The sequence below is a fragment of the Nicotiana tomentosiformis genome, chromosome 10 (genome assembly GCF_000390325.3).
Source record: "Nicotiana tomentosiformis chromosome 10, ASM39032v3, whole genome shotgun sequence".
Lineage (NCBI taxonomy): Eukaryota > Viridiplantae > Streptophyta > Magnoliopsida > Solanales > Solanaceae > Nicotiana > Nicotiana tomentosiformis.
In genome coordinates, this window is record NC_090821.1 from 40,613,717 (window position 1) to 40,641,349 (window position 27,633).

Here is a 27,633-nt window from a genome sequence, read left to right on the forward strand (position 1 = left end):
GGAGATTCTAGCAGCACCAGGGTCACCACCTCTATGGATTGCCACTAGGATTCCTATCTATCGGAGCACTCTGAGTTTCGAAGTGAAGGGGTGGAAAACCTTTTTCCGCAGCAAACTGGACCCGAGCCAGAATGAGACATACCTTCCATTCCTCGGGCAGTTCTGGTTGCTTCTATTATGGCTGGGTACCCTATCAATGTGGGGGGACATGATTTTGGCTAACATCTTAGTGATTGCTCGGCAAGATGACTCGTCCTACCCGTATCCCAACACTATTACAGAATATCTCGCGGATGCAAGGGTAGAATTGAGGGATTATGGCACAAAGGTGAGGCCGAATAAGCCTTTTACTTGGTATTCACTGATGGATGCGAAAAATCCAAAGAAGAAAGTTCAGCTTCCAACCACCGCGGACCAGTCTGATGAGCCAGCTATTGTAGCTGTTGAGGCAGTTGATGTTCCATCCACTTCAGCTGAGCCTTCCTCCAGTGCTGCAGTTATGCCTCCGCCATCATCCATAACCCCTACTGCACTTCCTGCCACAGCTCCCACCTCGGTTTTGAAGCCAGTGCCTATGCCTACTGCCCCACTTTCTGTGTTGCGAGTCTCAACAACTAGATGCAGACAGCCACTGCAAAGCTATCTGACTTATCCAGTATTGTTGCATCGCAGTCTTCTGTTCAAGTACCTCAATTTCCCCCGACAGTTGAAGAGACATTGAAGAAGCTCCTTAAGAAACAGAACACTATTATGGCTACCTTGGTACAACACGGATCAGTGATCGAAGAGTTGGGAATAGAAGTAAAGAAGATGAGAAAGTCCCAAGCCAGCAAGAAGTCAGTGGACAAGCTCCGGAGACAGGTGACCAGGCTTGCTACAGCTGGAGATCTCCCCTTTGACATGCTGATTGACCCAAACCATTCAGGCCCAGATCCTACATCACCGACAGCACCGGTTGCACCAGCTGGCCAGTCTAAGGAGCCATACTTTGCTGCCGACACTGCCGAGGCAACGACAGATGTTCACCAACCTAGCCACACCCATAGTTGAGGATGATGAGATTTAGTTGGAAGAGCCTACGGGCGGTGACATTGCTGGGGACGCAGAGATGTCCAAGGAGCCATAGGGAGTTTTCTTCACTCTTTCCCCTCTTTTACTCTTATTTTGTTAAGCATTGGGGACAATGTTTATCTTTATTCGGGGGGTGGAGTTTATAGATTATATTTGATACATTCTGAGACATTTGGCCTGTAATAACTTGATATTATTTTCTCTTTTATTATTATGTATATATTCTCTCTCTCTCTCTTTCTCTCATTAGTTATATTCATTCTACCTTCAATAGTTTTTGCTTATTAGCTTCTTTATTTTTGTTTCTTTACTAGTTCTTTGTTTGATTTAGTAGCTTCTTTATTGGATTTAGTAGCTTCTTTGTTTGATTTAGTAGCTTCGCTTTATGTTTTAGTGGATAATAAGCCTTTGGTTTTTATAATGCCACGGTTCTTTCCAAAGGTAGTTGTTGTGTGAACCGGGTGACTCGTCCCAACGATGGATGGCGTGACAACCTTCTTAAGAGAATGAGTCCATTTTTGTGTTTAGGTAATAATAGTAGTAGTAATGAATAAACAGACCTAATTAAGTCATACTCGAAGAGTCAACCATGCTTCTTTTGGTACCAACACACTTAACAATGTGTTTATGGTTAGGGACAAGGTTTTTGAAAGAAATAGCTCTAGTTAGTGACTTTGTGACTCTTGTGTTGACTTTGGCAATCATCGAGTGGTTTAATTGGATCATAGTGATCTTTAAACTTAAATGTGGTCGTTGTGGGCCCTTGACTCTGTCCTCTTTAACAATCCGATTGCGTGAGGGGTGAGATGAATTGTCACTAGTCTAAGTATCTGTGCGAAGGGTCTAGAACTTGCCCCAAATGTGTTTCAAGGAAAAATCCTAAGTTTTGCTTGGATTGAGAAGTGATTGTAGGCTCTCCTTGGGACATTTGAGTTTTTTTATTGTCAATCAATGTCATTATCCCTAGACAACCCTTTGAGCCTCTAGCCATTCTCATTTGATAACCATGTTACAAGCCATTACCCATTTGGTCATGACACTCTCTTGGCACCCGAGCTTTCCGTAACACTCTCATGAAATAAATGGCTTAAAACGTAAGTTTGGGGGAGAGACGAGGAACTTGAAAAAGGTATCAAGGCACAAAAAGAGAAAAGAAATGATTTCTTTGAGAAGAGAAGGCAAGAAAAGAAAAGGACAAAAAGAAAAATGAAAAAAGTGAATAAGTGGAAGGGTTGAATGGATCCAAAAAGAGGTAATGATCCCAAACATGGAGAAATCAAAAGAAAAAAACAAAAATTAAAAAGAATGAAATGAACAAGAAAGAGTGATGTTAAGTCTCTCTTGTCCCCAGTGAAAAGAAAGTGCCTCTAAGAAGTGTCAAAGTGTGAGCCGAGAAATGAAAGATGGAGCGCTTAAGGAAAGGTGTAGCCACTCACCTATATTGTATCCGACCCTAATACAAAAGCCTTCATTACATCCCAAAAGAAGTCCTACTTGATTTCAAGGCGAGTGAGCTTACATTAGTGGCGATCTACATGAGGGGCAAGCCTATAGTAATTGAAGATGTACTTGTGGCATTCTCTTAAGAGAGATAAGTGAACCTTTCATAAATCTTTGGATTGAGTGCTAAATTTCTTAAGTGAGCCTGACAAATGGAAAGCAGAGGAGGAATAGTTTGGAGTCCACCATGACCTACATGATAGAGCAAGAGTCCTTGACGAGTAAAGTCAATTCTTGAAGCTCAAATGTCACATTAGAACTATATGTGCATGAATATTTAACTTGTCTCCTTGTTGATAATACATTAGTAGTGTCGGTAATTGTTGGTACCAACTGATGTGTGGATGGCTCACCTTTGAATCGCTGAAATGAACCTTAACTTTTGGAGGTGGGAACTAATTTATTTGCTTGATGACATGCAAAGACTTAAGTTTGGGGGAGTTGATAAGTGGAGATTTTGACTGCTTATTAGCACCTTTTAGCTTTTGTTTTAATCCGAAAGTATTGAATTGTATTGCCGAAACTAATGAAATTATGCAAAATTGTAGGAATGCTGGAAGTTTGGTCTCCCGAGATGAAATCTAACTCAAAAAGGAGTGTTCCAAAGCACAAGACCATAAAGGGCACAGAAGCACAAATGTGTGGTCCATAGAAGGAATTTTGCGGCCGCAGAAGAAATTGCACACCGCAGAATTCCATGTGCGGCCGCAAACCAAGAAGAAAAATTTAGATGAACTTTCAGCAATATGCGGACCGCACATTAATTGTGCGGCAGCAGAACTGGACTAAGAGTCGAAGATCAGAGAGTATGCAAAAAGACCAAGTCCAGGAGCCTTTGTGAATTTCGGACCGCACAAGAAATGTGCGGCCGCAGAAGATTGCCTCGCGGCCACAATCCAAAATTGTGCGGCCGCAGAAGATTGCCTCGCGGCTGCAGTTCAGAAATGTGCGGCCACAGAACTCCACTTCCTGCTAGCTGAATATATTTGCGTACCGCACATGGAATTGTGTGGCCGCAGAACCTCCTAAGGGGCATTTTTGTCCAAGATTTTTGGCCCTATATAAATAGGCGAGTTTCACAAAATTAGGTCATGTTTTGAACATCTAAAGGTGTTGTAGCCATTTTTCTTTACTACTTTAGGAAGTTTTACATTATTTTGGTATTTTAACATTAGATTTCATCATTGTACTCTTTCATTATGAGTTTAAGTAGCTTTTCTTCTATATTTTCTGCAATTTCCATTATGAGTATCTAGACGTTTACTAGGATCGTGACCCAACCCTAGTGTGTAAACCTTATGAGTATCTAATTTAGTGCTTGTTTATGATTGGATGTTGATTATTTAGCTTAGTTCATGCTTCAATTTTAGAATTAATGGTTGCAAACATTGATTCATGCCTATTTGACTTAGTCTCTACTTGAGAAAGAGAGACCTAGTCTAGGATAACTTAGCTAACAAGGAATTGGATTAATTGAGAGATTGATTAACCTAATTAAAGGGTTAAACCTAGAGATAGTAATAACCCGACTTGAGCTCTTATCAACTGTTTTGGTTGATACCCATTTGGGCTTGAGAAAGCCAAATTGGGCAAAATGACTCTCTGACCGAGAGGTATTAAGTGGGTAACGTAGAGTTGAGAGCTATAAGACACCCCAATCAACAAAACAAACATTAGCGTCATTATCCCATTAGGCAAACACCTAGGTTATGGTCACATCCCTAGGCCTTTAATCCAATTGGAAAAACCTCAAAAATATTTATTTATAATCTATTTTGTTTATCTTATATTCATTAGAGTAAAAGTAGAAATAGAAAAGAAAACTTTGTTGTGGAAGTGCAATCTTGGATAACCCATTTGCTTGCTTCAAGTATATACTCCTAACTCCCATCATAACTCCCAGTAGACTCGACCCCGACTCTTAGTTGGGCAATTATCATTGCATACGACCGTGTCATATCTCTTATTGAGGTGTGTTGTAGACGTTTTCAACATACACCTAAGTCCAAAATCACCATACGAAGCTATTGGAATCATCAAAACACCATTCCAGAGTCGTCTTCACAAAAGTCAAACTTTATTCAACTTTTTCACTTAAGCTTCTAAAACAAGATTCATCTTTCCAAATAAATCCCGAATCATCCGAAAACTGAACTCGACCACACACGCAAGTCATAATATATAATATGAAGTTGCTCGAGACCTTAAGCTACCGAACAGAACGCTAATTCTCAAAACAACCAGTCGTGTCGTTACACAAATCATGTTCAACTGTATTCTTTTTTAATGCATTCTTCATCCTTCAGAACTCATGATCAACTGGCAAGAACTGACGATGACAATCAAACCATGACTTCTTTCAGCCATGTCTTAAAGTGAACGCTTTACCATTTTTCATGCAGTAAGGACAAGCTAACTTTCTAGCAGTCATCCACCCAAACAATATTCCATACGAAGGAAAATCACTAATGGTCCACATTAAATTAGCACGCAAGTTGAAATTTTGCTTAGTTGATATATCATGTGTCTCAACTCCATCATACCCCAACTGTTTTAGCTCATCAATTAGATGTTGCAAATATAAATCAATCAAACTCTTTGGATTGTGGGGATCGAAAATAACACAATTTAAAAAAATATATGGACTAGTCATATACATTTTAGGCAGAAGATTATACAGCGTAATAAAGACTCGCCAGCATTAATACGGTGTTACAGAAATAGAAAATTGCGTGAAACCATCAACACACAAACCCAACCGAACATTCCTCGGTTCACTAGAAAAATTTGAATACGTCCTATCAATGATTCCAAGCTTCCCCATCTGAAGGATGACACATAACATCGGGCGGCCTTCTATTTTCATAGTTCCATCTCCTATGAGGAGTGGAACTCATCAACGCGTACAACCTCTTTAATCTAGAAATAAGAGGTAAATAATGCATCTATTTTACAGCAACCCTCTTCCCACTAGAAACCCGCTTAAAATGAGGTTTTTCACAAAATGTACAACTTTCTAAATCTGCATCACCTTTATAATACAACATGCAACTATCTTCACAACAATCGATTCTCATAGACGAGAGTCCTAACTTAGAAACCAAACTTTTAGCCTTATAGAAATCATTAGGTATGTTGAAACCCGCTTAAAATGAGGTTTTTCACAAAATGTACAACTTTCTAAATTTGCATCACCTTTATAATACAACATGCAACCATCTTCACAACAATCGATTCTCATAGACGAGAGTCCTAACTTAGAAACCAATCTTTTAGCCTTATAGAAATCATTAGGTATGTTGAAAGTTGGGTCAACTAGTTTACTCATAAGGACAATGAAAGAATCCATTCCCGCTTGAAAAAATATAGGTATCTGATTTGATACTTAATAATCTAACCGCAACAGACAATTGAGAGTGCATACTCCTTTCACCTAGTGAACGACTAGCGGCCTCTGACTGTTCATAAAAATATTTTGCCACTTCGTTAGGAGCTGGTTCAACACTTTCATGGGGTTCAAACTCGAAGTGCATCCCAAAAGCATCCGCAACCATTTCATGGTATCTAGGATGTTGAACGTTATTCCCCACCGACCTACTACTTTTACCAACAACTATGTTTCTGTTATATAGAAAAGCCAAAGTGGTCGACCAAGGGTATTTTTGACACTTCAAACATAAGGTAGATTTTGTCACGACCCCATTTTCCCTCCATAGGATGTCATGATGGCATATAGTCTCTAAGACTAGGTAAGCCTAACAATGTTGCGGAATAACTGAATAACAATATAAACTCAAATCTCAACACATGATATATAGTTAGAAACTGCGATTTAAATAATTACAACTCCCAAAACCCGATAGAAATAAGTCTCAAGCTTCTAATAGCAAATACTAAGTGTCTTTATACATCAAGTCTAAAGAGAATAAGGGAAAATAACATAATAAGGATAGAGGGGGGACTCTGAGATTTGCGGACGCTGGCAGATATACCTTGAAGTCTCCACGTGCGGTCCAACTCACTAGTATCTGGTCTGGTGGGAAGAACCTGGATTTGCACAAACAAATATGCAGAAGTGTAGTATGAGTACACCATAACGTTACCTAGTAAGTGGCAAGCCTAACCTCGGTAGAGTAGTGACGAGGTCAGGTCAGGGCCGTACTGGTTTAAAAGTTAAGCAAGCCAGAAGATATAATAATATTTTGAAATGACTAAGAATTTCAACAAAGAGAAGTTTCAGAAAAACATCACAACAAATAAAGGTAAACAACAGGGGCACTCCCGAGGTATTGCCTCGTAACCCAAAAGTAAATGCTCAATAGGGGGATCTCTCGAGGTACCGCCTCGTAGTCCCAAAATTAAATATGCACGACAGGGGGATCTCCCGAGGAACCACCTTGTAGTCCCAAAGTAAATATGCAAGACAGGGGGATCTCCCGAGGTACCGCCTCGTAGTTCCAAAGTAAATATGCAGCAGATAACCGAAGGAACAACGAATTTACAGCAAGAAATCTTACAGCTAAAAATTTAATTCAAATCGAGGGAAACACATAATTCAACAAAGCATGTTGCACAAATTGCAAGTAAGAGTTAAGGCACGTAGACATGCGATACTAGGCTAAACATGATCACTACATATGTTAAGGCAACTCAGTTAAGGGATTTAAAAGAAGAGAACTCAGTAAGAACCGAAATTTCCACAATTGTCCCGTGTACGCACTCGTCACCTCGCGTACACGGCGCTCACATATCGCAATTGTTACAACAGTACCAAATCATAAGAAGATTTCTCCCACACAAGGTTAGACAAGTCACTTACCTCTAATCTCGCTCAATCAATCGATAAGGATGTCTTTCCCTCGATTTTCCAACTCCGAATGGCCCAAATCTAGCCAAAAGCAATTACATATCATGAATACAACTACAAGAAACTAATTTAAATCATAAATCTACGACGTAGCAAAAATCAAAAAATTGCCCTAAAAAGTCGACCCGGGCCCACGTCACGGAATTGGGTAAAAGTCACAAAATACGAACACTAATTCGATATTGAGTTCACCCATACAAAACTTACCAAAATCTGACATCAAGTTGCCACTCAAATCCCCAAATTTAAGTCTCTAAATCCCTAGACACAAACTCTCAAATTCCACCTTAAACACACACAATCTAGGTGGTAAAATCAATGGGGAAACAAGGTTATAGATCAAAAATAAGTACAAGAGACTTACCTCAAGAAATCCCTCCAAAATGCTCTCAATAATCGCCAAAACCCGAGCTCAAAATGTTGAAATGAGGTAAAATCACAAACCCTTTTATTTAAGTGTTTTGTCCAGCACTTCCGCTTTTGCGGAAACTTAGTCGCATCTGCGGCGTCGCAGAAGCGACAACTTATCCGCTTCTGCGATTACCCCCGCATTTGCAATCTCCTCATCCACTCCTGTGGACTCGCTTCTGCGGGCTCCCAGCCGCTTCTGCGTTCCCAGCTTCCTCGCCCATTTCCGCTTCTGCGGGTGCGTATCTGTGCATACTCGTCCGCTTCTGTGGACAGGCCTCCTAAGCACTTGTCCGCTTTCGCGATCACTCTTCCGCGGGAGCGACTCTGCTTCTGCGGCCTTCACATCGCATCTGCGACCACTGGCAATCCTCCACACCCCCACATCTGTGACTCAAAGCTCGCTTATGCTAGACCGCACCTGCGGTCAACCCCACCGCAAGTGCAAAGACACCAGAACCAGCCCAGCACCAGAAATCCTCTAAGTCCAAAAATGATCCAACGATGACCCGAATCACACCCGAGGCTCCCGGGACCTCAACCAAAAATACCAACAAGTCCTAAAATATCATACGTACTTAGTCGATCCTTTAGATCACATCAAACAATGCTAAAAATACGAATTGCACATCGATTCAAACCTAATGAACCTTAAAACTTTAACTTCTACATTTGACGCCGAAACCTATCAAATTAAGTCCAATTGATCTCAAATTTTGCACACAAGTCATAATTGACATTACGGACCTATTCCAACTTCTGAAATCGAAATCCGACCCCAATATCAAAAAGTCCTCTCCCGGTCAATCTTCCCAAAAATCCTCTCATTTTCCAACTTTCGCCAATTGATGCTAAAATGACCTACGGATCTCCAATTTGACATCCCAACACGCTCCTAACACCAAAATCACCCTACGAAGCTATTGGAATAGTCGAAACTCCTTTGTGGAGTCGTCTTCACACAATTCAAATTACAGTCGATTCCTAGAACTTAAACTCCCAACTTAGGGACTATGTGTCCTATTTCACCCCAAAACCAAAAACATGAATCCTCCTGGCAAGTCAAAAAACCCAAAAATGAAATAGAGGGAGCGACAAATAGGGTTTCAGGGCTAGTACTCACAAAACGACCTTCCGGGTTGTTACATCCTCCCCCTCTTAAAACAACGTTCGTCCTCGAACGAGTATAGAGACATACCTGAAGTGGTGAAAAATGAGGATAACGTCTGCGTATATCATGCTCGGTCTTCCAAGTCGCCTCCTCGACCTGATGACCCCTCCACTGAACCTTCACAGAAGCGATGTTCTTTGACCTCAACTTTCGAACCTGCCTGTCCAAAATGGCCCTCGGCTCCTCAATATAGGATAGATCCTTGTCCAACTGGACTGAGCTGAAGTCTAAAACATGAGACTGATCGCCGTGATATTTCCAGAGCATGGAAACATGGAATACTGGATGAACAACAGAGAGACTAGGTAGTAGTGCAAGTCTGTAAGTCACCTCTCCAACCCTCTCAAGAATCTCAAAAGGCTTGATATACCTAGGGCTCAACTTTCCCTTCTTTTCAAACTTCATAACACCGTTCATGGGCGAAACCCGGAGCAAGACCCGCTCCCCAGCCATGAATGCAACGTCGCGAACCTTCCGATCTGTATAACTCTTCTACCTGGACTTGGCTATACGAATCGATTCTGAATTAATTTAGCCTTTTCCAAGGCATCCTGAACCAAATCTGTACCCAATAGTCTAGCCTCACCCGGCTCGAACCAATCCACGGGAGATCGGCACCATCTACCATACAAAGCCTGTACGGCACCATCTAAATGCTCGACTAAAAAATGTTGTTGTAGGCAAACTCCGCAAGTGGCAAGAGCGGATCCCAAGCACCCCCAAAATCAATCACACGCACGAAGCATATCCTCCAATATCTGAATAGTACGCTCAGATTGTCCGTTCGTCTAAGGGTGAAATGTTGTTCTCAACTCCACACGAGTACCCAACTCACGTTGTATGGCTCTCCAGAACCGTGATGTAAATTGTGTATCCCGGTCAGAAATGATAGATACCGGTACGCCATGAAGCTTGACAATCTCGCGAATGTAAACCTGAGCCAGCTGCTCCGAAGAGTAGGTAGTAACCACATGAATGAATTAAGCTGAATTGGTCAATCTATCCACAATCACCCAAACTGCATCAAACTTCCTCTGAGTCTGTGGGAGCCCAACAACGAAATCCATAGTGATACGCTCCCATTTCCACTTTGGGATCTCTAACTTCTGAAGCAATCCACCTGGTCGTTGATGCTCATACTTTATCTGCTGGCAATTTTCTCTCAAGGTCTGAAGCACAGTCCTCAGGTTCTGCTCATGATCCTCCCGACTCCGGGAGTACACCAGAATATCGTCAATAAACAGAATGACGAAGGAGTCAAGATAGGGCTGAAATACACTGTTCATCAAGTGCATGAATGATGCTGGGGTGTTGGTCAGCCCAAAAGACATCACAAGGAACTTAAAATGACCATACCGAGTCCTAAAAGTAGTCTTCAGGATATCTAGCTCCCGAATCTTCAACTGATGATAGCCTGAACGCAAGTCAATCTTATAGAACACTCTGGCATCCTGAAGCTGATCAAATAGTTCATCGATACGTGGCAATGAATACCTGTTCTTCACTGTAACTAAGCATGTTAATTGGGCCAGGCCAGCCTAATCACATCTCGATTTGACCCGGTTCAGCCCAGTACGATAGGGGTTGGGGACGGGTTGGGCAGGGAGTCGGGCGGGAACGTACACATTTTGGTAATCGGTGCCTCGAAACCCAGTTAGCTCGGTTACCCGTTACCGGGTGTTTACCGGGCTACAGCCCGGTCCAGCCCGGTTACCGTCGTAATATATTTTTTAATTTCTGGACCGTTGCCAACGGGCAAATTCAAAAATGACTGCTGGGCAACGGCCATTTTTTGCAAAAATACCCATTTCGGCCTACCCCCTTAAGAAAATAGCCCCCCACCCCTAATAATTGATAAATTATAATTTTAACCTTTTAAAAACTATAAATAGCCCCCCTTCTTCATTTTTTCTCACAATTTGCTCTCTTACTACTCTAATTCTCTCTCAATTCTCTCTTGTTAATATTGCTTATTGCTCTTAAATTCTCAATTACTTATTATTTTAAGTTTCATCAAATATTTACGTTAGTCACTACAAAATTATAATTATCAAATAGCAAGTATTCAAGTGAAGTGTTGTATCAATATTCAATATCATCAAATATCAAGTATCAGTCTATCAACTAAAGTTTTATATCAAATTTAGTGCGGCATCCGGAATTCCGGTACACTCATTCCATCTCTCTCTTCTTTGGTGTATATTTTTATTTTATTATTTAAAATTATTAATTTAATTTCTTAATTTAATTTTACATAATGGATATATTTAGAGCTGCCAAAAAAGCGTGTACTGGTAGGGGTGATAGTAGTAAGAGTAAAACTTCTAAAAAATCAAGAGGTGGTGCTGGTTCTTCTAGTAGCTTTACACATATTTCTGAAAGTTCACCTAAAAATTTAAATGTAGATTATGAGCGACTTCAAGAAAATTATGGTATAGATGATAATTCAGATGATATTCAATCACCTGATAATCTTGAAACACTACCAGCTACACCTAGTAATGCTAGTCAAACTCAAAATACTAGGGGTGGAGGTCGTGGTAATACAGGTAGGCCTCCCCTCCCTATGAAGAGGAATCGAAGATTAAGAAGTAAGTGTTGGAGTTTTTTTGAAAGACTAGAAGAAGATAAAAATTATGTAAGATGTCAAATTTTTAAGGAAGTTTATAAATATGAGATCGGAAGTAAGGCAGGGGGAATGGGTCAACTTCGTAGGCACATGGTAGATAACCACCCTATTGCATCGGGTATTGATGAGAAAGGCAGGCAACAAAAACTTAACTCGGGTACTGGTGGTTTAATGGGTAAATACGATATAGCGAAAGATCGGGAAGAATTAGCTAAAATGATTGTTTTAGGCTGTTTACCTTTTAGTTTTGCTGCTTCACCATATCTTGTTACTTATATTCAAAGAATTTGTTTAAAGGTATTCCTATAAGTACTTGTAGAGCTGATATCTTTCGGCTTTTGGACAATATCAGACATATATCCGTTATTTATTCGCCAGTCTTTCTTGTAGAGTTTCTCTTACTTCTGATATTGGTCGTGCTGTTAATGGAAATGATTATTTGACTATTACATACCATTGGATAGATGCTAATTTTTGTATGCAAAAACGTATTATTGCTTTTAAATATGTTGAAGATCAAAGTCATACTGGTGCATTTATAAGTAATAATATCCATGAAGTTGCTATATTTTACAATCTTGCAGAAAAAGTTTTGGGTATGTCATTTGATAATGCTTCTAACAATAATGCTGCTATTACAATATTAAAATTGCATCTACACCCACCACTTCCTGAAATATTTCATGTTAGATGTGCATGTCATATTTATAATTTAATTGTGAAGAGTGGCCTTGAATTATTTAGAGATGAGATCACTTTAGTTAGAAGAGTTGTTGGTGTAATTCAAGGAAATAATAGAAGTGCTAGATTAAATGCATTTAAGAAAAAATGTGTACAAAATGGACTAAAACCAAGACTCATGCCTGAAGAAATAGTTACTAGGTGGAATTATATTTATTTATTCTTAAGATGTTTCATAAATATAGAATGCCTATAACTGAAGTTGCTAATTCTCACTGTACCGATCCTAACTGTTTGTTAACATCAAGAACTTGGGATGTCACTGAATATGTTGTAAAAGATTTACAAAAGTTTTATGTGGCTACACTTGAGTTTTCTAGAGCTTATTATCCTACTATTGCAAATGGTTTAGTTCATATTGCTGAAATTTCTCTTTTACTCCATAATTTGAAAAAGAAAGAAGGATATACTTCTGTTGTTGAATCTATGCTAGAAAAATTTTAAAAATATTTCTACCCAATTCCCCATATTTACCTAATTGGTGCTATTTTAAACTCTTCTACCAAAATGGCCACTTGTCGCCAATTAATCACTAATTTATAGGTTTATATGGATATTGGACCAATTGAAACCCCTGATATTGAAACTTGTATTTATGATCTATACAAACATTTACAAACTTAATATAATTATTATGCTAACATTGTTGATGCTTCTGCTGCTGTAGATGCAAATATTCCTTCAAGTTCAGTTTCAACATCTGCATCCGGTGCTTTGGAGAATAATGATGGTGTTGAAGATTATTTGATTTGGTTTGCACTAGGAGAACATCAACAAACCAGTAGCAGGAACATTGATGAACTCCAATTCTACTTGCAAAAGTCACCGGAGCCCCGCACAAAGGAATTTCTTCCACTGGGTTGGTGGAGGAGCAACTCAAATCAATTTTCTGTTCTTTCGGCCATGGCTCGAGACGTGCTAAATGTGTCGATTTCAACAGTCGCATCAGAGAGCGCATTTAGCCAAGTAAGGCAGTAACTAGGATATACTCATCATTCATTGGGCAGCAACGCTTTGGAAATTCTAGTGTGCTTCATAGATTGAATAAGATCAGAATGACAAAATCAAGGGCATGAAGAGGTAGATGAAGCGGAGAACCAAAAAATTGGAGATATAATGGTTTATAGTTCTGATTCAAGCAATGCCGTAAATCAAGAACCTCATGTTGACATGGATAAACTTACAAAAATGATGCAAAGCATGTGATTTACTCTTTATGTTTTATAATTGTTGTAAACTTTTAATTTGCAAGTTCAAAAACAAAAATCAAAATAGAACTTGCAAATTAATTTGAAGTGTTATTTATTATTCAATGAAAATATAAACTGAAAACTTTCGAAGTTTGATCCTTACGTATTGCCTATTGGTCTTATTAAATAATTTTCAGTAGCCACTTACTTTCAAACTTCAATTTTAAAATATTAAAATTCAAATTTCAAATTTAAAACTTTAAACTTTAAACTATAAAGTTTAATTCTAAGCCTTAAAAGTTTGCAAACAATTAAGTATCAATAACATTGAATAAGAAAAACAAAATGTACTTTAAAAAAAAAAGTAACCCAGCCCGGTCCGGGCCCGTTAAGCCCGAACCCGGACGGGCCCACCAAAACCCGAAAAATCCCAGCCCACTACCAGCCTGGAACCCCAACCCATTAACCAGCCCGGAATAATAATCCGACGGGCTATTTGTTTCGTGTCCAGTTCGGACCAGCCCGTCCGGTTAACACCTTTAACTGTAACCTTGTTCAACTGGCGATAATCGATAAACATTCGCATAGAACCATTCTTCTTCTTCACAAACAAGATAGGAGCACCCCCAAGGCGACACACTGAGCCGAATGAAGCCCTTATCGAGTAACTCTTGCAATTGTTCCTTTAATTCTTTCAACTCTGTTGGGGCCATATGATAAGGTGGAATAGAAATGGGCTGAGTGCCCTGTAACAAATCAATGCCAAAGTCAATATCCTTGTCGGGCGGCATGCCCGAAAGATCCACCGGGAATACATCTAAATAGTCCCTCACTATCGGAACAGACTCGGCGATAGGAGTATCAACACCAACATTCCACACATAGGCCAGATACGCATCACACCCCTTCTCAATCATTTGTTGAGCCTTAAGAAATTAGACAACCCTGCTAGGAACACGATCTAAGGTACCAATCCACTCTAGTCACGGTAGACCTGGCATAGCCAACATCACCATCTTGGAATGACAATCAAGGATAGCGTGATAGGGCAACAACTAGTCCATGCCCAAAATAACATCGAAATCCACCATACCAAGCAATATTAAATCGGCTCTGGTCTCAAAACCACTAAGAACAATCAAACATGACCGATACACATGGTCAACAACAATGGAATCACCCACGGGTGTAGATAGATAAACAAGTGAACTCAGAGAATCACAAGATACACCCAAATACGGGGCAAAATAAGATGACACATAGGAATAAGTGGAGTGTGGTTCAAATAAGATTAATGCATCTCTATGACAGACCTAAACAATACCCGTGATAACAGAATCTGATGCAACTGCTTCTGTCCTAGCAGGAAGGGCATAGTATCTGGCCTGGCCTCCCCCTCTAGGGTGACCTCTACGTGTCCAACCTCCACCTCTAGCTGGCTGTGCAGGTGGAGTGGTAGCTGGTGCTGTAACCATAGCCTGAGGACTTGGTGGAGCACGCAGTGCCTGAGGAATCTGTGGAGGTGTACCCCTCCTAAATCTGGGGTAATCCCTCACCACATGACGAGTGTCACCACACTCAAAACAAGCTCTCGGAGGACGTGGCTATTGCGGCTGGCTCGGGCCTGATCGACTGGACTACCTACTGAAAGCACTCCATACAGGAGGCAAACTAGACACTAGCGGTGCATAATAAGGATCTTGGGGCCTAGTAGTGGCCGAAGCACCGCTGGCGGCTGGAGCGCTGAATGAACATGGAAACCCATATAACCTATGCTCTGACGAGCTGTATCTGGGGCACGAGTACCACTATAAGTGCCAGACTCTTGAGACCTCTTGCCCTCCCTCTCATCTCTATCCCGAGTCAGCATACCCTCTAACCTCCTAGCAATCCCTACTACCTGCTGGTATGCAATATCTATCTCTAACTCTCGGGCCATGCTCAATCTGATACTGAGGTTGAGCCCCTCAATAAACCGACTAACCCGCTCTCAAACAGTAGCAACCAAGGCTGGTGCATGCCTGGCCAAATCACTGAATCGGATCGCATATTCTGACACGATCATAGCACCCTTGTGCAACAGCTCAAACTTTGCACGCCAAGCATCTCTGAGACTCTGGGGAACATACTTCCTCAAGAACATATCTGATAATTGAGTCCAAGTGAGTGAAGCTGCCTCAGCCAGACTATCCAACTCGTATGTGTGCCACCATTGATAAGTCGCTCCTCTAAGCTGGAACGTAGTGAAAGAAACCCCAATAGTCTCCGCAACACCCATAGTACGGAGGATACGGTGGCACTCCTCAAGAAAACCCTGGGCATCCTCTGACGCCAAGCCACTGAAAGTAGGAGGGTGGTACTTCTTGTACCTCTCGAGCCTGAGCTGCTCTACCTCAGAAGCTCCTGCCCTAATATCGGGCTGAATTGGAGCTAACGGCTGCATCGGTATAATCTCTGGAACCTGGTCGACCTGAACTCGCTGCTCTGGGGTACCGGCGATGGGAGTCTGGGCTCCTCCCTCGTCTTGAGATGTGGCAGGAGCAAGTGGTATCAATCCTACCTGAGCCAAGGTGTTGAACATGCTCAGAAACTGGGCTAGAGTCTCCTCGAGGTCTGGTGTAGTAACAGGCATCTCAGGTGTCTGCCCTCCAACGGGAGCTACTGGTGGCTCTTCTGTAGCAGCCCGTGCGGGTGCTCTGGTTGCACCACGTGGATGTCCTCAGCCTCTACCCAAGCCCCGGCCTCTCGCGGCTCTAGCAGGGGGCGGGGGTGTCTGGTCATCCGATCCAGTTGTACGAGTTCTCACCATCTGTGAGAGAATAGAAAGACAGAAATTTAGAATTCGAAGTCAAAATCTCGCACGATAAGGAATCAAAGAAGTGAAACTTTTCCTAACAATTCCATAGCCTCCTGAAAATAAGCACAGACGTATCCGTACCGATCCGCGAGACTCTACCAAACCTGCTTGTGACTCATAACAACTATGAACCTAATGCTCTAATACTAACTTTCCACAACCCCATTTTCCCTCCGTAGGATATCGTGATGGCACCTAGTCTCTAACACTAGGTAAGCCTAACAATTGCGGAATAACTGAATAACAATATGAACTCAAATCTCTACACATGATATATAGTTAGAAACTGCGATTTAAATAATTACAACTCCCAAAATCCGGTAGAAATAAGTCACAAGCTTCTAAGAGCAAATACTAAGTATCTCTATACATCAAGTCTAAAGAGAATAAGGGAAAACAACATAATAATGATATAGGGGGACTCCGAGGTCTGCGGACACTGGCAGATACACCTTGAAGTCTCCACGTGCGATCCAACTCACTGGTATCTGGTCTGGTGAGAAGAACCTGGATCTGCACAAAACGATGTGCAGAAGTATAGTATGAGTAGACCACAACGGTACCCAGTAAGTGCCAAGCCAAATCTTGGTAGAGTAGTGGCGAGGTCACGTCAGGGCCCTACTGGTTTAAAAATAAGCAAGGCAGAAGATATAATAATATTTTGAAATGACTGAGAATTTAAACAACGAGAAGTTTCGGAAAATAACAGTACAAAAAATAGAGGTAAATAACAAGGGCACTCCTGAGGTATCGCCTCGTAACCCAAGAGTAAATGCTCAACAGGGGGATCTCCCGAGGTACTGCCTCGTAGTCCCAAAAGTAAATATGCACGACAGGGGGATCTTCTAAGGTACCGCCTCGTAGTCCCAAAGTAAATATGAAAGACGGGGGTATCTCCCGAGGTACCGCCTCATAGTCCCAAAGTAAATATGCAGCTGATAACCGAAGGAACAACGAATTTACAGGAAGAAATCTTACAGCTAAAGATTTAATTCAAATCAAGGGAAATAGTTAATTCAACTAAGCGTGTTGCAAAAATTTCAAGTAAGAGTTAAGGCACGTAGACATGCGATACTAGGCTAAACATGATCACTACATATGTTAAGGCAACTCAGTTAAGGGATTTAAAAGAAGACAACTCAGCAAGAACCGAAATTTCTACAATTAGACCATGTACGCACTCGTCACCTCGCGTACACGGCGCTCAAATATCGCAATTGTTACAACAGTACCAAATCATAAGGGGATTTCCCCCACACAAGGTTAGACAAGTCACTTGCCTCAAATCTCGCTCAATCAATCGATAAGGATGCCTTTCCCTTGATTTTCCGACTCTGAATGGCCTACATCTAGCCAAAAGCAATTATATATCATGAATACAACTACACGAAACTAATTTAAATCATAAATCTACGACTTGGCAAAGAATCAAAAAATTGCCCTAAAACGTTGACCGGGCCCACGTCACGTAATCGGGTAAAAGTCACAAAATACGAACACCCATTCGATATCGAGTTCACCCATACCAAAATTACCAAAATCCGACACCAAGTCGCCTCTCAAATCCCCAAATTTAACACTCCAAATCCCTAGTCTCAAACTCCCAAATTCCACCTTAAACACACACAATCTAGGTGGGAAAACCAATGGGAAAACAAGGCTATTGTTCAAAAATAAGTACAAGAGACTTACCTCAAGAAATCCCTTGAAACACCTCTCAAGAATCACCAAAACACGAGCTCACAATGTTGAAATGAGACAAAATCGCAAACCCTTGTATTTAAGTGTTCTGTCCAGCACTTCCGCTTTTGCGGAAACTTAGCTGCATCTGCGGCGTCGCAGAAGTGACAACTTATCTGCTTCTACGGTTAACCTTGCACCTATGGTCTCCTCATCTGCTCCTGTGGACTTGCTTTTGCGGGCTCCCAGCCGATTCTGCGGTCCCAGCTTCCTCGCCCATTTCCGCTTCTGCGGGTGCGCATCTACGCATACTCATCCGCTTCTACTATCACTCATCCGCAGGAGCGATTCCGCTTATGTGGCCTTCACGTCACATCTGCGACCACTGGCCATCCTCTTCGCCCCTACATCTGTGACTCAAAGCTCGCTTATGCGAGACCGCACCTGCGGCCAACCCCACTGCATGTGCGAAGACACCAGAACCAGCCCAGCACCAGAAATCCTCTAAGTCCAAAAATTATCCGACGATGACCCGAATCACACCCGAGGCCCCCAGGACCTCAACCAAAAATTACCAACAAGTCCTAAAACATCATACGGACTTAGTCAAGCCTTTAGATCACATCAAACAATGCTAAAAATATGAATTGCACATCGATTCAAGCCTAATAAACTTTAAAACTTTAACTTCTACATCCGACGCCGAAACCTATCAAATCAAGTCCGATTGACCTCAAATTTTGTACACAAATCATAATTGACATTATGGATCTATTCCAACTTCCAAAATTAGAATCTGACCCCGATGTCAAAAAGTCCACTCCCGGTCAAACTTCCTAAAAATCCTCCCATTTTCCAACTTTCGCCAATTGACGCTAAAATAACCTACGGACCTCCAATTTGACATCCGAACACGATCCTAAGACCAAAATCACCCTACGGAGCTATTGGAATCGTCAAAACTCTATTTCGGAGTCGTCTTCATACAAATCAAACTATGGTCATTCCTAGAACTTAAACTCCCAACTTAGGGACTATGTGTCCCATTTCACTCCAAAACCAAAAACAAATCCTCCCGGCAAGTCATAAAATCCAAAAATGAAATAGCATGAGAAACAAATAGGGTTTCGGGGCTAGTACTCTCAAAATGACTGGCCGGGTCGTTACAGATTTCAACAGCCACCTCATTCATTCTCTATTTGGAATTTTCGTTTCTCTCAAATTCTCTTTATGTTCTTCATCTCGAATATTCTATGCTCAGAGTCCCCCATGGCCCCATCTAGACTTATTCTTCATTTTCTTCACTTACAAAGGTAATAATTATCTCTCTGCTATTTACTTTTGTTGTTACCGATCATTGGAGTTCAAGGGTATGTATTTCTTTTGAGTCTTCACTTTTATAATTTTGGCTTTCTATATATGCATTCCAGTATTTTCACATCATTCTGCATATGCATGTTCCTTTTTTTTTACTATTGAGAGTACCTGGTTATAAATTGGTTAATTTACCATGGGTCTTTTCCCAATTTATGGTTATGATAATGAAGCTAACTTCCTATAGGTTCTTTTGCTTATAAATCAAAGGAGCAGGGCTTCAATTTTGTTTGCTTTATCTTTCGAGCACCATGTTGCATTCAATAACTCCACATCAACTATATCGAGCAACATTTTTCATTCAAATTTTATTAATAAAAGAATACAAAAACAAAATTCTGAGGCAGTTCTGTTTGGCCAATATTTCTTTAGTAGATATTCTTAAATTGTTTGACATCATATAAGCTCATCATTTCAGTATATCATTTTGCATAGTTGGTTAAACAATTTGATTCACTAGAGTTGAACCGTCGTAAACAATAATATTTGATTTTCGCTTCTTGTTTTGAGAAGCTATTTGATACTGATTCTTGATACAATGATATCAGAGAGTAGTATTGGTAAATATAAATTTCAAAGTGCAAGCAGACAGTTTCGGTTAAATGTCAAAAGTTTCGGTTACTTTGTGTCACGGTCCAAAATCCATTATAGATCGTGATGGCACCTAACAACACCGTCAAGCAAGCTAACAGTGATTGATTGATTTAATTACTCATTTTATTATTCTGAAATCGTCGTTTCCATTACTTAAATAGTATAAAATGGAATATACAGGGGAAAAATATTAATAACTACGTGATCTGCAACGACTAACAAAGGTAGGAACCCCCAAAACCTGGTGTCACAAGTGCATGAGCATCAACTAGGAGATATAATAAAATACAACATCTATCTAGAATACAAAATTAGACAGAAAAAATATAAATAACTCTAATGGAGACTCTGTAGGCTGCGGAGCGTAACATGGAAAGCAGCTCATGGTAAGTCCCCGCAATAGTCGTGCCGTTGCGCCCAAAAGACCATCCGACATATAAGTACCTGCACAAAAAGTGCACCAATTGTAGCATGAGTACGCAAATCAACGCGTACCCAGTAAGTATATAGCCTAACCCAAGAGAAGTAGTGACGAGGGGTCGACATCGACACTTACTAGAGGTCCAATAAGACAGATACAGTAGGAGTAAGCATATGTGAATCAGAGTAAGTAAACGAAAATAACAGGTGTAAATACGTGGTACGGCTCTCTTCTCAAAGATATCTCAAGCTCTCAGCTAGTAGTTACCTCCTCAATAGGAGTATATATAATGTGGACCTTAGCACGTAGGGTCATAGCTCAATCAGGGGAAGCTCACAGATATGCTGGCTTCTTTCCCGTTATTACGCATGATTTCATGATAGTGTTTCACAGAAATGTCGAGGCATACGGCCCGATCCATCATAACATTACCAAACCAAAGATACATCTATTTTATTGACGAGGTGAACGGCTTGCTCCTATGAGAGTGTGGTACATAAATCCTGCCATGGCATACGGCCCGATCCCATTAGTGTGCGCACTGCCGAGGGTCGAACGGCACGAACTATAGATGTATCTATCCTGCCGAGGCGAACGGCCCGATCCCATTAGAATAAGAAGCTTTGACGGGTCCTCGACCCCTCTCACGAATAGTCGTGTGAGTTATAGATTTTAAGGAAACTTTTCGATGAGAACGCATAACACGGGAGAATTTTGTCAGGAGAGTAAAATTATATAGTGGCTAATCATGAATCCAGTCGAATCTCTACGATGGCAAGTCCATTACTCTATACAAGTCTAGTATCAAGCCGCATCATAAAAATAAAGGAATTTAATAGACATGAAATAACTCAAGTAGTACAGCTATAGCATGGTGTGAGCCTAAGTCTACCCGGACATAACATGAATTTAGCTACGTACGGACTCTCATCACTTTGTGCATACGTAGCCCCCGCAATAAGTAATACATAACAAATACATCACCTAGGGGTAATTTCCCCCTCACAGAGTTAGACAGGAGACTTACCTCACTCCGAAGTTCCAAAACAGGCTCCGAGGCCTCTCTAACACCTCAAACCAAAGCCCGTCGATCCAAAACTATTCAAACAACGTGCAAACCAGTCAAAATATATTCTAATACCCAAAATTAATCAATTTAAACAAATTCCTAACTCCGCTCGAAAAGTCTATAAAAATATACCTTTGGGCCTACGCGCTCGAATTTCAAAAATCTTCGGAGATAAGCTTTACCCATAACACCACAAACTCAAATATATAATTTATATGTAATTCCATGTCCAATTTCGTGGTCAAATTCCAAAAATGCCAAATTCAAGATTTTCTAACAAAATCCCACAATTTCTACTAATTTGCATGTTTAAATCCTTATACAACCCATGTATTTAACTTGTAATAGGTGGGAATCACTTACCTTGTGTTACTTGATGAAAATTTCCCCTTAAAGCTCTCCAAAATCGCCCCAACCAAGTGAAAAATGGAAGAAAAATGGGCCAAGTCCCGTTTTTATAAAACCTTACTGCCCAGTGACTTTCCGCACCTGCGGACTCTGGCCGTACCTGCGGCTCCGCACCTGCGGAAAATCCATCGCAGGTGCAGTTCCCTCCAAGCCATGCAAAATTTGCTTCTGCGACCAACCACGCGCTTCTGCGCTCTCGCATGTGTGGATATCCCTACGCTTCTGCGACCCAGCTGCCCCTCTCATTTTCCGCTTTTGCGGAGCTCCCCTCATATCTGCTAGCTCGCAGATGCAGAAATACACTCGCATTTGCGGCCATCCTATCTAGTCCAAAGGTCGCTTCTATGGCCATAGTGCCGCTTCACCAGCTCCACCCCTGCGGCTAAAACCTCACAGGTGCGGTTACACCAGATATGCTGCCACCAGCCCTTTTCACAAGGTCAAAATCACTCCGTTAACCATCTAGAATCCATCAGAATCCCCTGGGACCTCGACCAAATATACCAACCAGTCCTAAAACATCATTCGAACTTAGTCGAGCCTTTAAATCACATCAAACAATGCTAAAACCGTGAATCACACCCCAATTCAAGCTTAATGAACTTTAGAAGTTCAAACTTCAACATACGACGCCGAAACCTATCAAATCAGATCTGATTGACCTCAAATTTTGCACACAAGTCATAATTGACATAACGAAGCTACTCCAAGGCTCGGAACCCTAAATGGACATTTATAACATTAAAATCCCACTTCAAACCAAACATAGGAATTTCTTAATCTTTCAAAATATCAACCTTCCATACTTAGCGCTGAAACGCTCCCGGGTGATCCGATACTCAACCCGAACGTAGCCCAAGTCCGAAATCATCATACGAACCTATTGGAACCTTCAAATCCCGATTCCGATGTTGTTTACTCAAAAGTCACACATTAGTTAATTCTTCTAACTTAAAGCTTCCAAAATTAGAATTTTCTTTCTAAATTAACTCCGAATTTTCCGAAATTCAAATCCGACCATACGTATAAGTAGTAATACCTGAAGTGAAGCTATCTCAAGGCTTCAAACCACTGAACGGCGCGCTAGGGCTCAAAACGACCGGTTGGGTCATTACATTCTCCCCCACTTAAACCTACGTTTGTCCTAGAACGTGCTAAGGACTGCTCTGGAGTTGTCCAAAATCATTGTACAACACCTTGTGCACCTACCCGTGCCACCACATTCTGATTGGACACACTAGCTTGAGCCAGACTGAAAATCCACCCTATAACCTTAGCTAACAAGCTTTATAACCAAGTTCCAAATTCTGAATTTCTTTACAAGGCATGATTCTAACACACGAACACCGTACCAATCACCACACACTGTACCAAAACATGATCATGCATCTATGCTGAAATCACACCATGCACCACGTAAGTCGGTTGCACAAAATAACATCCTCCGACTGCAATAGCTGAAATTTCACCAATCCGGTGCCCGTAATACATCACATGACGTGTATAAATCCCGTTCCAACTCTCACAATACTTTCACGGCAAAAGAGACGTGTAGAAACTCATAACCACCTGCCGAATCAGTAATTCATGAAGTCTCTCCTCCTGACAAGAACCATCACCTCATTCTGAACTGAATAATGATATTTTCCCCTTTTAGGTACCTTATATAAAGCTGGTTACGCAAATTTCAGGTCCAATAATCTCGTCTCACCCAGTACAAGCTGCTCAGGCAGTAAGCCACCTCGAACACCGACTCGGATCTCATATGACGCCATCAATGTGCCAACAAGCTGCATCCCGAATGTGACACATAAGGAGGAACGAACTCTGGAAAAGAATTATCCAGCCCGCGCAACGAATAGAACGGTCGAACAAAGGTTATGAACCCTCCTCAGAGGATGAGAAACAAAATATGCAGGAATAGATATAGGGAACCATACTCAACATAACACTGTTGCTGCATGCTACCCGATCCGAATATGATACCGTTGCTTCATGCAACCCGATCCAAATAACGTACCCGTGGCGGCGTGCCACCCGATCCACTCATAACAATAAATAAGGACATATCCATCAAGATAAAATGCTTCTACCTACGGAATACCAAATATCGGCTACAATCACGCCAAGTGCAGAAATATAACTCTGGGGAGACGGATAGCGCAATACGCCACAAAACCCAAGCACGACTAATGTGTGATAAATGACATGCATCTTGAGAGCCATCCTTCTCATATGACACCACCAGCTACACGGGACCTCAACACGTGTGAATAATCAAGCCGTCTTGATCCGGCATGACCCCCACAGTTCACAACCAAAGGAATAGAGTGACTTCCAGGCATAAACCCTCACATTAATGATAGTACCAAAAATCTCTATACTTGGTTTCGATCTTTAACCATCAAGTGACTAGCATGTCACACTCATACAATTCCCCGTGGGGAACGCTCCTACGACTTTCCGCCCAGGTAGCCAAGTCCACATATCCATACCACCAACTGTACTAATTCTGTAAAGCAAATCACAATCCGCAATCAATACAAAATGCCTCTTCTACAAAACGCCATTCTCATGCGACACTAAGGTAACACCAGTTCACTCTAAACATTTGAATTCTTCCCTGCTCATCCGAGCTCATGACATTCTTATCAACACCGGACTGCAACCTTGATCCTAAACTCCCAATTCCCATACCGCCCACTGCACCCATCATGCCGATACGCGATAATACATTAATTCATCATAACTCCTGAACTACCAGTAGAATTAACACTTCATTATCTAGAAGCCTTTCACTTAACTCATTTTCGAAGAACCCATGCAACACGCAACTGAATTCTCAAATCGTAAGAAATACAACCTCAAATCGTGATCTAAACCGTCATAACTCTTCCGGAATTCATTTAAACAACAAAGCCATTTAAATTCAATACCTCCTAATTCAATCAGATCATGGGGGCTGCCCAGCCCACACGTACAACCACAAACCACATATATAACTTTACACAATGAAGGAACTGATCGTTTCCACGACCATCCCGATTCAACCATTACTAACCGACCAACTTTTTTCAATATACTATTGAGCTATCTTAAATAATAATAGCACTCATTCCGAGTGACCCGAATCGCGAGATCTCATCGTCTCAATACCCATGAATCATCTCATACACTTCAAGCGCACAATAGCATCTCCAACTAGTACACCCATTTTTGCAAGACCTTCTGCAAATCTGAAGCTATTTCTTCCTTTACTCCAATACAGCACCGCATACCCGATAATAACATAGAAAATTCCAAGACCCGTTCGTAATCCACTGCCAAAACTCGATCCTTAACCACACAACAGACCCTAAATCCTTAGGCACTGCACCTTAATTCTTGAACTTACTAGGATCGTTGTTGAGAGGCACCCACTCTGATCTGATCCCGAATCTAACCAACTCTAACACTCTGCGAGCACATGAACACCCTCTCAAAGAAGCAACTGGCTGAATTCTTTTCCTTGTACATCACATCCACAAAGCATACACTATCAGTCTTCCCAAAACCTGCACATGAATCGATAGGGCGGAATATAGCACACATCTATCAATTTCTCTACTCGAATTACACCAGATGTTTCCCATTCTTAGTCACAAATAATCCATCAATGCACCGATAACCAGAAGCTGCACAAGCCAACAACCACGTGATCCAATTGTAGACAGTGGGGCTCCCCCACTTAGCTTTAAGCTATCATCACATAATGTAGAGCCCACAATGATTCCTTCTTCTTATTTCCCATGATCCCGCACCATTAACCCGTCAAATTTCTCGAAGTCTTATGTTAAGCTTTTTGTGAACATTCTGAATCATCAGTCACAGTCACACACTCGACCTCTTATCGGGTAGCAAGTAGTATTCTTTGCAGATGCTTCATATCACGACCCAAACTCCTAACCTGTCATGATGACGGCTATCGTGGTACTAGGTAAGCCGACATTTATGAAATAACTCCAAAACTTAACAGAAAATGGATTTAAAATAGTTTAAATGATAACAACTTCTCATAAACAGGATAGAAAATCCAAAATACAACGCGAAAATTCCCAACATCGGGGTGTCATTGAATACATGAGCATCTATACATCACAAGTCCGGAAAAAAAATAATGTCTATGAAAATCTAAAACCAAATACAATAAGTGAAAAGATAGGGAAGGAGAAACAAAGTCTGCGAAACGCCGGCAGCTACCTCGAAATCTCTAGAAGATCAACTGGGCGCGGAAATCAATACCCACTGTGTCCAGGAACACCTAGAACTGCACACGAAGTACAGGGTGTAGTGTGAGTACAACCAACTCAGCAAGTAACAATACTAAATAAAGAACTAAAAGTAGTGACGAGCCTTACAGTTATAGTTCAATTATAGTGATTTCAACATAAGAAAGTAGGCATGCTCTCAAGTTCGACAATTAAGGCCAAAACAGTAATTTCATGTCAAGTTCAACTGAACAGAGTGTAATATCTTTCAGAAATTATCAAGACAGTAATACATGGAAACTAAGTGCAACAAATATGAAATCAAATGCATCCTCTCAGGGCCACAGTCGCTCAACCTTCCCATTCACTCATCACTCAGCATTCAGCACTCAGCAATCGGCACTTGCACTCAATAGGTACCTGCGCTCACTGGGGTATGTGCAGACTCCGGAGGGGCTCCTTCAGCCCAAGCTCTATAATCTGCATGGACAACTCACATGCTACACGGACAACTCACGTACTATAATATAATATCTGGATCTGTACGGACAACTCACGTGCTGTACGGACAAATCACGTAATGTATCATAATATCTGGATCCGCACGGACAAATCACGTGATGCATGAACAACTTACGTGCTATAGTATAATATCTCACAACCAGGCCCTCGGCTTCACTCAGTCACCAACCTCTACAGTCTCTCGGGCTCATAGAAATCATAATAAGCAGCCCAGGTAGCAATGATATGATGCATCAACAATGAATAATAGAGGTTGAGATGTAATATACAAATAAATTGTGACTGAGTATAAGACAACAATTTAGCAAATAATTCAACATGTACACGACCTCTGTGGGTCCCTACAATGCACACGCGTAGTCCAAACATGATTTGTAGTTCAATTTCTCTAATACATGGAGAAATAACAGATAACAACAGATTATTTACAACACAGTCCCATGGAATTTGACCAAGTCACAATTTCTACGGTGCACGCCCACACGCCCGTCACCTAGCATTTACCTGACCTCAAAACCAAATACATGACACGTAATACGGGGTTTCGTACCCTCAGAACCAAATTTAGAACTGTTACTTACCTTAATCCGAGCAAATCTCTACTCCAATTTACCCTTGCCTCGCAAAACGGCCTCTGAATGCCTCGAATCTAGGCATAAACAATTCGATATAATCAATACGGTCTTAAGGAATCAACTCCATAAGAAAATGCTAAGTTATTAATCAAAATCAAAAATCGGCTCAAAAGTCGTCCCCCGGGCCCACGTATCGAAATTTGAAAAAAATCAAAAAAACCCGAAAGACCATTCAACCACGAGTCTAACCATACCAAACTTACTCAAATCCGATATCAAAGTCCCATTCAAAATCTCAAAAATCTAGCC